At 53.8% G+C, this 12,839-nt stretch overlaps 1 protein-coding gene across 1 annotated transcript in view; it reads left to right on the top strand.

Annotated features, from left to right (window-relative positions):
- Positions 1 to 12,839, top strand: part of LOC142255114 (granzyme A-like) — a 75,159-nt gene that overhangs the window by 54,393 nt on the left and 7,927 nt on the right. The window lies entirely within an intron of this gene.

Here is a 12,839-nt window from a genome sequence, read left to right as displayed (position 1 = left end):
ACTGACGGATTTGGCAAATTCACAGCGACTCCAAGCCTTGCCGGGATCCGAAAGGCCCCTGCCAATGGTGCTGGCTTCTCCTTGTGTACCGGTCCGGTACCGCCGGGCCACCACCCGTCCACGGTCCCTACGGCACACTGATCAGCCTCCACTGCAGACGGTCACCGCCGTCTGCTAACCTTGCTGTCTCAGTCCGGGGCACACACCCGGACCAACTTCAGGCTGCTCTGTTACTACTTTCCTAGCTTCACTCCTCTCACTTGCTCCTCTACCACTCAACTCCAAAACTCTTCTGCCTGGTTTTCCCGCCTCCAGAACTGTGAACTCCTCGGTGGACGGAGCCAACCGCCTGGCCCATCCCCTGGTGTGGACATCAGCCCCTGGAGGAAGGCAACAAGGATTTATGGTCTAGCTTAGGTGTACCTAACCGGGGTGTAGGGTGTGGTGATGTCATTACCTGTGACCCCTGGCTTGCCCAGGGCGTCACATATACAGCCTCCACATTCTCTCCTATAACATTTCCACTACACTGCCCCCTCAAATGTCCTCACCACTGAATTATACCCTCCAGACCTTCTTCACTTATGAACTATGACGACATCCACTGTCCCCACCTCTCCATGCAGCCCCCACTTAACTGTCCCCCTCATGATGTCCCCACTCTATAATGAAACTTCTGGTTTGCATTCTGCATACTAAGCCCTCCCAGGCTCCTAACTGAGCGCTCCCCATGCTGCCCCTTCTCCATATCAAGCCCCCTCCATACCAAGCCCACCATGGCTCCCCTTCCATACCGAGCACCCCCCATGCTTCCCCATTCTCCATACCATGCCTCCACCCATGCTACCCCATTCTCCATACCATGCCTCTCATTCTCAATACTGCAACTCCCATTTGCTATACTGTCCACCACCCTCATTTTCCCTCACCTCCCCCCCCATTTTCCCATTCTGCTCCATCCCCCATGCTGCGCCCCCACATCATGCTCCATCCTCCATGTTGTGCCCCCACATCATGCTTCGTGCCCCCCCAACCTCCATGTTGTGCCCCCACATCATGCTTCGTGCCCCCCCATCCTCCATGTTGTGCCGCCACATCATGCTTCATCCCCCCCATGTTGTGCCCCCACATCATGCTTCATTCCCCCCCATCTTCCATGTTGTGCCCCCACATCATGCTTCACCCCCCCCATGTTGTGCCCCCACATCATGCTTCATCCCCCCCATCCTCCATGTTGTGCCCCCACATCATGCTTCATCCCCCCCATCCTCCATGTTGTGCCCCCACATCATGCTTCATCCCCCCATCCTCCATGTTGTGCCCCCACATCCTGGTTCATCCCCCCACCATCCTCCATGTTGCGCCCCCACATCATGCTTCATCCCCCCACCATCCTCCATGTTGCACCCCCACATCATGCTTCATCCCCCATCCTCCATGTTGCGCCCCCACATCATGTTCCATCCCCCCATCCTCCATGTTGCGCCCCCACATCGTGTTCCATCCCCCCATCCTCCATGTTGCGCCCCCACATCATGTTCCATCCCCTCATCCTTTATGTTGCGCGCCCCCCCGGGTTGCTTGTTCGGCGCTGTCTTCGGCTGTAAAGCGCTTACCTGCTCCAGGCTGCATCTCCCGTTCTCCACGGTGGCGGTGGCGGCAGGATCTGACATCTTGTTCGGCGGCGGTTCCATCTCCCGTCCTCCTCTGCACGGCGCTGCCTCACGCTGCTGTGACCTCTGCACAGTGAGCTCACGGCAGCACGTCGGGGCGGGGAGCTGATTCCAGCTCCTCTGACCCTGGAAGTGCCGGCACGCTCACAGTTTCATTTATAGTCGCGTGTTATAGACGCGACTATAAATGACTGCGGCACCCCCTCCCTCCTCCAAAAAGGCGCCGGATTTAATAAAGAGTTTGGAGGAGGGAGGAAGATTTAAAAAAAAAAAAAATATTAAAGTTTTCGTCTGGGCGCCGCCCCCCTGGAAGGCGCCGCCCCAGGCACATGCCCTCAAGTGCCTAATGGCAAATACGGCCCTGATCCTAAAAGTTAAATGTGGATTTTTAACAATCCTTTACATATAACTTAGGATATATATGTCAGATCAGAATCCCAATTTGCAGACACGGTGTTTCGGGGTGCTTGCCCCTCGTCAGTGCAAAGTATGGGGTGTCTAATCTGGCTCATAAGAAGCTTTTGTGGGGACCACGGGGGAACACTATTCTCCTTATGGAGACTTTGCAAGCCATGGGGGCTTGGGGGAATATAGAAGAATGTAATCAGCATATACATTATAAAGATGCGTATTGTTACAAAGTCTATGTTATGTAATCCAATTATAATGATGGGAATATCTCTTTAAATATTCACCAAAACAGACACATCCTTAGGGATGACCAGGAGAGTTGGTGCAACTCAATTTACAGGACACAATCCAGCATCCAGATCTCTAATATGGGAGCCCTTGGACTTGCCCCTTAAAGGGCTAGTCCCCTTCTCCAAGATCCTATCCCAATATGTAGTAGGTGTAATAATAATAATATTAGCAAGTAGCTCCAATTAGAAATGTAGTATAGCTCTGATTTCCTATGTCGCTTACCTTATGTTCAGGGCATTGCAGGACCTTAGATATCCATGGTTATGACCACAAGCAACTAACTGTGACTATATTCATGGTCATAATCATGGATCCCTAAGGTTCCACAATACCCTGCACATGAGGTAAGCTACATAGTGAATCACAACTATACTACATTTCTAATTGGAGGTATTTGCTAATATTATTATTATTACACCTACTACATATTAGGATAGAAACTTAGGGGGGTTTACACGTTGCGACATCGCTTCCAAAATATCGTCGGGGGTCAAGTCGTTAGTGACGCACATCCGGCGCCGGTAGCGACATCGCAACGTGTAAATCCTAGGTGCGACGATAAACAATCGCAAAAGCGTTGAAAATCGGTGATCTGTGTCACGTCGTTCATTTTCATAATGTCGGTTCGACCACAGGTATGATGTTGTTTGTCGCTCCTGCAGCTCCATACATCGCTGTGTGTGAACCCGCAGGAGCGACAAACATCACCTGCGTCCCGACGGCAATGCGGAAGGGAGAAGGTGGGCAGCATGTTATGTCCCGCTCATCTCCGCCCTCCGCTTCTATTGGCCGACCGATTAGTGACGTCGCAGTGACGTCACTGTGACGCTGAACGCACCTCCCCCTTGAAGGAGGGATAGTTCGGCAGTCACAGCGACGTTGCCGAGCAGGCATGTGCTTGTGAAGCTGCTGTAGCGATAATGTTCGCTACGGCAGCAATCACCACATATCGCATGTGCGACGGGGGCGGGTACTATCGCGCTGGAAATCGCTAGCAATTGCTATTGACGTCACAACGTGTAAAGCCCGCCTTAGATTGGAATACCCCATTAACTCCTGCCATCTTCAGATCTTCTTTTGATTAGCCGGTCTGGTGCAAAGTCAAATCAGGTTCATTTCAGTGATGATGATGATGTCACGCCAGGCTGGCTAATCAAAAAAAGAACTGAAGACATCAGGAGCTAAAGGGTTCCAGGCTCCCATCCAGCGGCTACAGATTATGGACGTGGAATGATATGCACCCAATTCTGTGAATCAATTAGCACCAACTCCGTGCATGAGTCCATACATTTTACACATTATATATATATATATATATATATATATATATATATATATCTAATTGCCTTATTCTGTCTGTCTGTCTGTCTGTCTGTCTTGCTCCAAAATTGTGTCCTTACGGAGACAAACAGCGGATTGGCCGCTGGGCTCGCCATGGCCCCGCCCCCTTGCACGGATTGGCCTCTCGCCCCAGCCCCCTGCACGCATTGGCAACTCGGCCCCGCTCCCCCTCACACATTGCACGCTCGCTCTGGCCCCGCCCCCCGCACGCATTCCCCGAACCGACTCCCAGGTGAGTGCTGTACCCCCGGGAGCCCACATCAGCATACGCCGGCTGGGGTTGTCGGCGTACGCGGTGTGGGCTCCCGTGCGAGCGGGGTATGCTGGTAACCATGGAACACATCGAGTAATATTGTAGCATGGTTACCTGCATACACCGGCTCCCAGGTGAGCGCATCAAGGTCCTGCAGCGGCGGAACACACACACACGCACACACATAAGAACAGACACACACAAACACATCAGAACACACTCACTCTCACACACACACCTCACACACACATCAGATCGCATCCACATACTCACAACATCCCGTGATATCGCTTGCTTCTCGGCGGCGATACTGTGCAGTGGCCTTCCAGGACCTGCCGGAGGATCATATGGCCGGAAGCATGTGGTATCTCCGGATGTTGTGATTGTGTGAGCGGTATGTGCGATATCGTCAGTGTGTGTGTGTGAGTGTATGCGATCGGATGTGTGTGAGTGTGTTCTGATGTGTGAGTGTGTGTGTGTGAGTGTATGCGATCGGATCTGTGAGTGTCGGCAGAGGAGCACGGCGGGCAGCACAGCTGCTGGGACCGCCCACCGGTGGGCATAGGGAGAAGTGGGGTGTGTGTGTGAGTGTATGCGATCAGATGTGTGTGACTCGCCCACCCCAGGGCTATGGGACACCCGGTGCCGGGCCGGACTAGTCCGGTGGTAGTCAGTGGTGGCTGGGCCCGGCTCCGTGGCCCTGGTGGGTGTCAGTAGAATATGTGGCTGATGACTTTAATGTTTGTGTTCGTGACGCCACCTGTGGTATGCGGCTATTAAGCCGCCGCTGCTGTGTGAGGCCACCGGGATGAGGTTATGGCAGCAATGTTGGTACTGCTCCCCACAGGTGGAGCAATGCCCGGGGCACAGTTGGTGCTTGTGGAAGTCTATGGTGCTGCGTGACTAACACGGTGCAGGGCCGACAAGCAATGAAAGAAACAGGCACAAACAGTAGTCTCTTTACCTTCTCCTCTTTTACTCGGCAGAAACTTAGTCCAGGGAGACCGTCACAGATGGTAAAGATGATCCGGCCGGCCTGGAAGTGCCTGGGGTGATCTTTGGCCAGTTGAGTATGAGGCCTACTCCTTAATCTTTCTCTGCTGTTTTAGGACACCGCACTTTGGGTTCGCAATTGCCCTCTTGCTGCTGGGACTTGTTGTTCGTCCCCTCTTCTGTGTGGTAGACTGCGCAGGCCCTCTCTGGTGCTTCTCTGCTGGAGCCCACACCAGGCCCTTAGGATGCAGTTGTACCTTCAGATTGCTTCTGGGCCAGGGGGGCTTGCAGCTCTCCTGCCCTCCGGATTCAGCTACCAGGGATGGATTTTATGCCCTGGCAACTACAGACTCCGATGTCCGAGTCTCTGCTGTGCCTCTCTGCTCCCCTTGCTTCACTGGGCCAAGCTATCCCAGCTCTAGGCCCCAGTTTACAAGGCAGCACTACTCTGCGTCTGCACTCTTTCACTCCTGTCTCCAGACTAACTAACACTTCCTCCTTCCAGCCAGACTTAAGGAATGCTCCCTGAAGTTCCAGGTTCAGAGCTCCCCCTGCTGGCCGGAGGGAGAACTGTGTTGAGTGTTAACTTACTGGCCAATAGATCTCCCAATTACCTCCAGGCTCAGCATTAACCCTTTTGGGAGGGCAATGCTGTTGTGGCGACCAGGTCCTGGGGCGCCACATGTGCGTGTATACTGTCTGATGTGTGATTGTGGAGCACGATGGGGGGTGCACAGCATGGGGGATGGAGCACGATGGGGAGGGGCGCAGCATGGGGGATGGAGCACGATGGGGAGTGCGCAGCATGGGGGATGGAGCACGATGGGGAGTGCGCAGCATGGGGGATGGAGCACGATGGGGAGTGCGCAGCATGGGGGATGGAGCACGATGGGGAGTGCGCAGCATGGGGGATGGAGCACGATGGGGGGTGCGCAGCATGGGGGATGGAGCACGATGGGGAGTGCGCAGCATGGGGGATGGAGCACGTTTGGGAGTGCACAGCATGGGGGATGGAGCACGATGGGGGGTGCACACCTCCCCCCAAAACACACACACACACCGCCACACACGCACTGCACAACACACCACACACACACACTGGGAACCACAAACACTGCTCTACACAGACACCCACAAACACAGACAACGCCGCACACACACAACACCCAACACACAAACACCGCGGCACACACAAATATACGCACATACCGCACAACACACACATTGCACAAAACATACCTCCCCCCAAAACACACACACACCCCACACCCACACAAACCGCGCAACACACACACAACGCTACAGACACACAGTGCTCCACAAATAACGCAACACACACAACACACAAACAACACCGCTCTCACCCCCCGCCACACCCAGACAACACCCAGAACATTTACAGCGCCTACACAAACACTTGGTAACTACACACAACAACATCTATATATATATATATATAACAAAAATAATACATTAACTACACAATACGTAAATTCTAGAATACCCGGTGCATAGAATCGGGCCACCTTCTAGTATATATATATATATATATATATATATACACACACACACACACACACACACACACAGACTGTATGTGTATATATATATATATATATATATATATACTAGAAGGTGGCCCGATTCTATGCACCGGGTATTCTAGAATTTACGTATTGCGTAGTTCATGTATGATTTTTGTTATATATATATATATATATAGATGTTGTTGTGTGTAGTTACCAAGTGTTTGTGTAGGGCGCTGTACATGATCTGAGTGTCGCGGGGGGTGAGAGCGGTGTTGTATGTGTGTTGCGTTGTTTGTGGAGCGCTGTGTGTCTGTAGCGTTGTGTGTGTGTGTGTTGTGCGGTTTGTGTGTGTGTGGTGTGTTTTGGGGGGAGGTATGTTTTGAGCAATGTGTGTGTTGTGCGGTATGTGCGTATATTTGTGTGTGCAGCGTTGTCTGTGTGTGTGAGTGTCTGTGTAGGGCGTTGTTTGTGATTCCTAGTGTGTGTGTGTTGTGCAGTGCGCGTGTGTGTGTGTGTGTTGGGGGGAGGTGTGCACCTCTCATCGTGCTCCATCCCCCATGCTGCGCACCCCCCATCGTGCTGCATTCCCCATGCTGCGCACTCCCAAACGTGCTCCATCCGCCATGCTGCGCACTCCCAAACGTGGTCCATCCGCCATGCTGCGCACTCCCCATCGTGCTGCATCCCCCATGCTGCGCACTCCCAAACGTGCTCCATCCGCCATGCTGCGCACTCCCCATCGTGCTCTATCCGCCATGCTGCACACTCCCAAACGTGCTCCATCCGCCATGCTGCGCACTCCCAAACGTACTCCATCCGCCATGCTGCGCACCCCCTATCATGCTCCATCCGCCATGCTGCGCACTCCCAAACGTGCTCCACCCGCCATGCTGCGCACTCCCAAACGTGCTCCATCCGCCATGCTGCGCACTCCCAAACGTGCTCCATCCGCCATGCTGCGCACTCCCCATCGTGCTGCATCCCCCATGCTGCGCACTCCCAAACGTGCTCCATCCGCCATGCTGCGCACTCCCCATCGTGCTCTATCCGCCATGCTGCACACTCCCAAACGTGCTCCATCCGCCATGCTGCGCACTCCCAAACGTACTCCATCCGCCATGCTGCGCACCCCCTATCATGCTCCATCCGCCATGCTGCGCACTCCCAAACGTGCTCCACCCGCCATGCTGCGCACTCCCAAACGTGCTCCATCCGCCATGCTGCGCACTCCCAAACGTGCTCCATCCGCCATGCTGCGCACTCCCAAACGTGCTCCATCCGCCATGCTGCGCACTCCCAAACGTGCTCCATCCGCCATGCTGCGCACTCCCAAACGTGCTCCATCCGCCATGCTGCGCACTCCCAAACGTGCTCCATCCGCCATACTGCGCACTCCCCATCGTGCACCATCCGGCATGCTGCGCACTCCCAAACGTGCTCCATCCGCCATGCTGCGCACTCCCAAACGTGCTCCATCCGCCATACTGCGCACTCCCAAACGTGCTCCATCCGCCATGCTGCGCACTCCCAAACGTGGTCCATCCGCCATGCTGCGCACTCCCAAACGTGCTCCATCCGCCATGCTGCGCACTCCCAAACATGCTCCATCCGCCATACTGCGCACTCCCAAACGTGCTCCATCCGCCATACTGCGCACTCCCCATCATGCACCATCCGGCATGCTGCGCACTCCCAAACGTGCTCCATCCGTCATGCTGCGCACTCCCAAACGTGCTCCATCCGTCATGCTGCGCACTCCCAAACGTGCTCCATCCGTCATGCTGCGCACTCCCAAACGTGCTCCATCCGCCATGCTGCGCACCCCCCATCATGCTCCATCCGCTTGGGAGTGCGCAGCATGCCGGATGGTGCACGATGGGGAGTGCGCAGTATGGCGGATGGATCACGTTTGGGAGTGCGCAGTATGGCGGATGGAGCACGTTTGGGAGTGCGCAGCATGGCGGATGGAGCACGTTTGGGAGTGCGCAGCATGGCGGATGGAGCACGTTTGGGAGTGCGCAGCATGGCGGATGGACCACGTTTGGGAGTGCGCAGCATGGCGGATGGAGCACGTTTGGGAGTGCGCAGCATGGCGGATGGAGCACGTTTGGGAGTGCGCAGCATGGCGGATGGAGCATGATGGGGGTGCGCAGCATGGCGGATGGAGCACGTTTGGGAGTGCGCAGCATGGCGGATGGAGCACTTTTGGGAGTGTGCAGCATGGCGGATAGAGCACGATGGGGAGTGCGCACCATGGCGGATGGAGCACGTTTGGGAGTGCGCAGCATGGGGGATGCAGCACGATGGGGAGTGCGCAGTATGGCGGATGGAGCACGTTTGCTCAGCCTCTCTCCTTCCAGCCTCCCTCAGCATCAGCCTCCCCCTCCCAGCCTTCCCCAAGATCAGCCTCTCTGCTCCCAGCCTCCTCCAGCACGCCGTGCTCCTCTGCCGACACTCACCCACACCCGATCGCATCCACTCACACACCCACCCGATCGCATCCACTCACACACACCCGATCGCATCCACTCACACACACAACCGATCGCATCCACTCACACACACCCGATCGCATCCACTCACCCACACAACCGATCGCATACACTCACACACACCCGATCGCATACACTCACACACACCCGATCGCATACACTCACACACACCCGATCGCATACACTCACACACACCCGATCGCATACACTCACACACACCCGATCGCATACACTCACACCCACCCGATCGCATACACTCACACACACCCGATCGCATACACTCACACAAACAGACACTGACGAAATCGCACATACGCGCTGATACTCACAACATCCGGGGATATCACATGCTTCTGGCCATGTGATCCTCCGTCAGGTCCTGGAAGCTCACAACAGCACAGTATCGCTGCCGAGAAGCAAGCGATATCCCAGGATGTTGTGAGTATGTGGATGCGATGTGATGTGTGAGGTGTGTGTGAGTGTGATCTGATTTGTGTGTGTGTGTGTGTGTGTGTGTGCTGTTATGTTATGTATGTTCCGCAGCTGCAGGACCTTGATGTGTGGATGCGATGTGATGTGTGTGTGAGGTGTGTGTGAGAGTGAGTGTGAGCCGGTGTACACTGGTAACTATGATACACATCGGGTAACTAAGGGACCTTAGTTACCCGATGTGTATAATGGTTACCAGCTTTCACGGCCTCCGTGAAGATCCCAGCATCGCAAGGTTATGTGTGGCGCTGCCGGGATCCTGACGGAGCCGGTGTAGAAGCAAGTGATATCCCAGCATGTTGTGAGTGTGTGGATGTGATGTGTGAGGTGTGTGTGAGAGTGTGATCTGATGTGATGTGTGTGTACTCACCTGGGAATCGGAGCCCCGTGTCAGTTGGGCCAGAGCGAGCGTGCATTGCGTGAGGGGGGCGGGGCCTGCAGAGAGCCGGGGCGAGAGGCCAATCCGTGTGGGGGGGCGGGGCCATGGCGAACCCAGCGGCCAATCAGCTTTGTGTCACCGTAAGGACATGTCACGGTGACACAATTTTGGAGCATGACAGACAGACAGACAGAATAAGGCAATTATATATATAGATATATATATATACAGACCAAACGTTTGGACACACCTTCTCATCTCTAGAACAACTGTTAAGAGGAGACTTTGTGCAGCAGGCCTTCATGGTAAAATAGCTGCTAGGAAACCACTGCTAAGGACAGGCAACAAGCAGAAGAGACTTGTTTGGGCTAAAGAACACAAGGAATGGACATTAGACCAGTGGAAATCTGTGCTTTGGTTTGGGGGTGCTTTGCTGGTGACACTGTTGGGGATTTATTCAAAATTGAAGGCATACAGAACCAGCATGGCTACCACAGTATCTTGCAGCGGCGTGCTATTCCATCCGTTTTGCGTTTAGTTGGACCATCATTTATTTTTCAACAGGACAATGACCCCAAAAAACACCTCCAGGCTGTGTAAGGGCTATTTGACTAAGAAGGAGAGTGATGGGGTGCTACGCCAGATGACCTGGTCTTCACAGTCACCAGACCTGAACCCAATTGAGATGGTTTGGGGTGAGCTGGACCACAGAGTGAAGGCAAAAGGGCCAACAAGTGCTAAGCATCTCTGGGAACTCCTTCAAGACTGTTGGAAAACCATTTCCGGTGACTACCTCTTGAAGCTCATCAAGAGAATGCCAAGAGTGTGCAAAGTAGTAATCAAAGCAAAAGGTGGCTACTTTGAAGAACCTAGAATATAAGACATATTTTCAGTTGTTTCACACTTTTTTAAGTATTTCATTCCACATGTTTTAATTCATAGTTTTGATGCCTTCAATGTGAATCTACAATTTTCAGAGTCCTGAAAATAAAGAAAACTCTTTGAATGAGAAGGTGTGTCCAAACTTTTGGTCTGTACTGTATATGTTGCGGGCGGAGGAGGGGACGCTTCGCTCTCCCACTGCTCGGGTCCGGCTGCTGCTGCTGCTGCTCGGTGGCTCGAGCGATGGGCCGGATCCCGGGGACTCGAGCGGCGCTCCTCGCCCGTGAGTGAAAGGGGGTGGTTTGGTTTAGGGATATTGTCCGTGACACCACCCACGGTTGTGGTGATTTTGGTGACACCACCGCTGCTCTGGACGGGGATCCCGGGAGCGGTGACAGGGAGCAGCTTGGTTGTTAGTTCTCCCCTCCGTGGGTAGGGGGTTGGTTGTCCCGGGGCCCGGTGATGGGGTAGGGATGGATTGCAGGCAGGTTACAGGGCCTGGTGAGGTGCAGGGTCGCGGGGGCAGCGCTGTGCCGCATGGCACGGTGGTACTCACTCAGCCAATGATGAAGACACAGTTCTCGGTAAAACACACGGCTGGATGGACGGGTCCCACAGACGGCTGCGGTGTTGTTGCTCCCGGCAGGTTGGTGGTGACTGCCTTTCCCTGCACCTAAGTTGTTTGTACGGTTCCAATGGGTTCCCACCGGAAACCCGCTCCCCGGCTTGGATATGGGCCGGAGGAGCCCCTTTTGCCCGCAGGCGCTGGCCCTGAGAAACGGTTGCCTTGGCGGTGGCGGTGTCTCCCTCACTTGGTTGGACTGTTGCCTTCTGTCGGGACTTGACTGTTTGGAAACCCAGGAGGTCCCCTTCACTAACGGATTCGGCAAATTCACGGTGACTCCTAGCCTTGCTGGGGTCCGAAAAGCCCCTGCCAGATGGTGCTGGCTTCTCTTTGTGTACCGGTCCGGTACCGCCGGGCCACCGCCCGTCCACGGTCCTTACGGTAACTCGGATAGGCCACTCCTGCAGACGGTCACCACCGTCTGCCAACCTTGTTGTTCCGCCCGGGCCACACACCCGGACGCTGTCAGTCAGTTACTCCACTACCACACTTTCCTCCTTCCACTTTCACTGTCAAAACTAGACTGTCTGTTTTCCCGCCTCCAGGACTGTGAACTCCTCGGTGGGCGGGACCAACCGCCTGGCCCACCCCCTGGTGTGAACATCAGCCCCTGGAGGAAGGCAACAAGGGTTTTGTGTCTGACTTCGGTGTGCCTGCTGGGAGTGTGGGGTGTGTTGGTGTTGTTCTCTGTGGCCCCTGGCTTGTCCAGGGCGCCACATATATATATTTATACATATATATATATACAGTCAGGGCCAGAAATATTTGGACAGTGACACAAGTTTTGTTATTTTAGCTGTTTACAAAAACATGTTCAGAAATACAATTATATATATAATATGGGCTGACAGTGCACACTCCCAGCTGCAATATGAGAGTTTTCACATCAAAATCGGAGAAAGGGTTTAGGAATCATAGCTCTGTAAAGCATAGCCTCCTCTTTTTCAAGGGACCAAAAGTAATTGGACAAGGGACTCTAAGGGCTGCAATTAACTCTGAAGGCGTCTCCCTCGTTAACCTGTAATCAATGAAGTAGTTAAAAGGTCTGGGGTTGATTACAGGTGTGTGGTTTTGCATTTGGAAGCTGTTGCTGTGACCAGACAACATGCGGTCTAAGGAACTCTCAATTGAGGTGAAGCAGAACATCCTGAGGCTGAAAAAAAAGAAAAAATCCATCAGAGAGATAGCAGGCATGCTTGGAGTAGCAAAATCAACAGTCGGGTACATTCTGAGAAAAAAGGAATTGACTGGTGAGCTTGGGAACTCAAAAAGGCCTGGGCGTCCACGGATGAGAACAGTGGTGGATGATCGCCGCATACATTCTTTGGTGAAGAAGAACCCGTTCACAACATCAACTGAAGTCCAGAACACTCTCAGTGAAGTAGGTGTATCTGTCTCTAAGTCAACAGTAAAGAGAAGACTCCATGAAAGTAAATACAAAGGGTTCACATCTAGATGCAAACCATTCATCAATTCCAAAA

This window comes from Anomaloglossus baeobatrachus, chromosome 1, assembly GCF_048569485.1.
Source record: "Anomaloglossus baeobatrachus isolate aAnoBae1 chromosome 1, aAnoBae1.hap1, whole genome shotgun sequence".
Lineage (NCBI taxonomy): Eukaryota > Metazoa > Chordata > Amphibia > Anura > Aromobatidae > Anomaloglossus > Anomaloglossus baeobatrachus.
The sequence above is the reverse complement of the archived record's forward strand: the minus strand, read 5'-3'. Positions and strand labels throughout refer to the sequence as shown.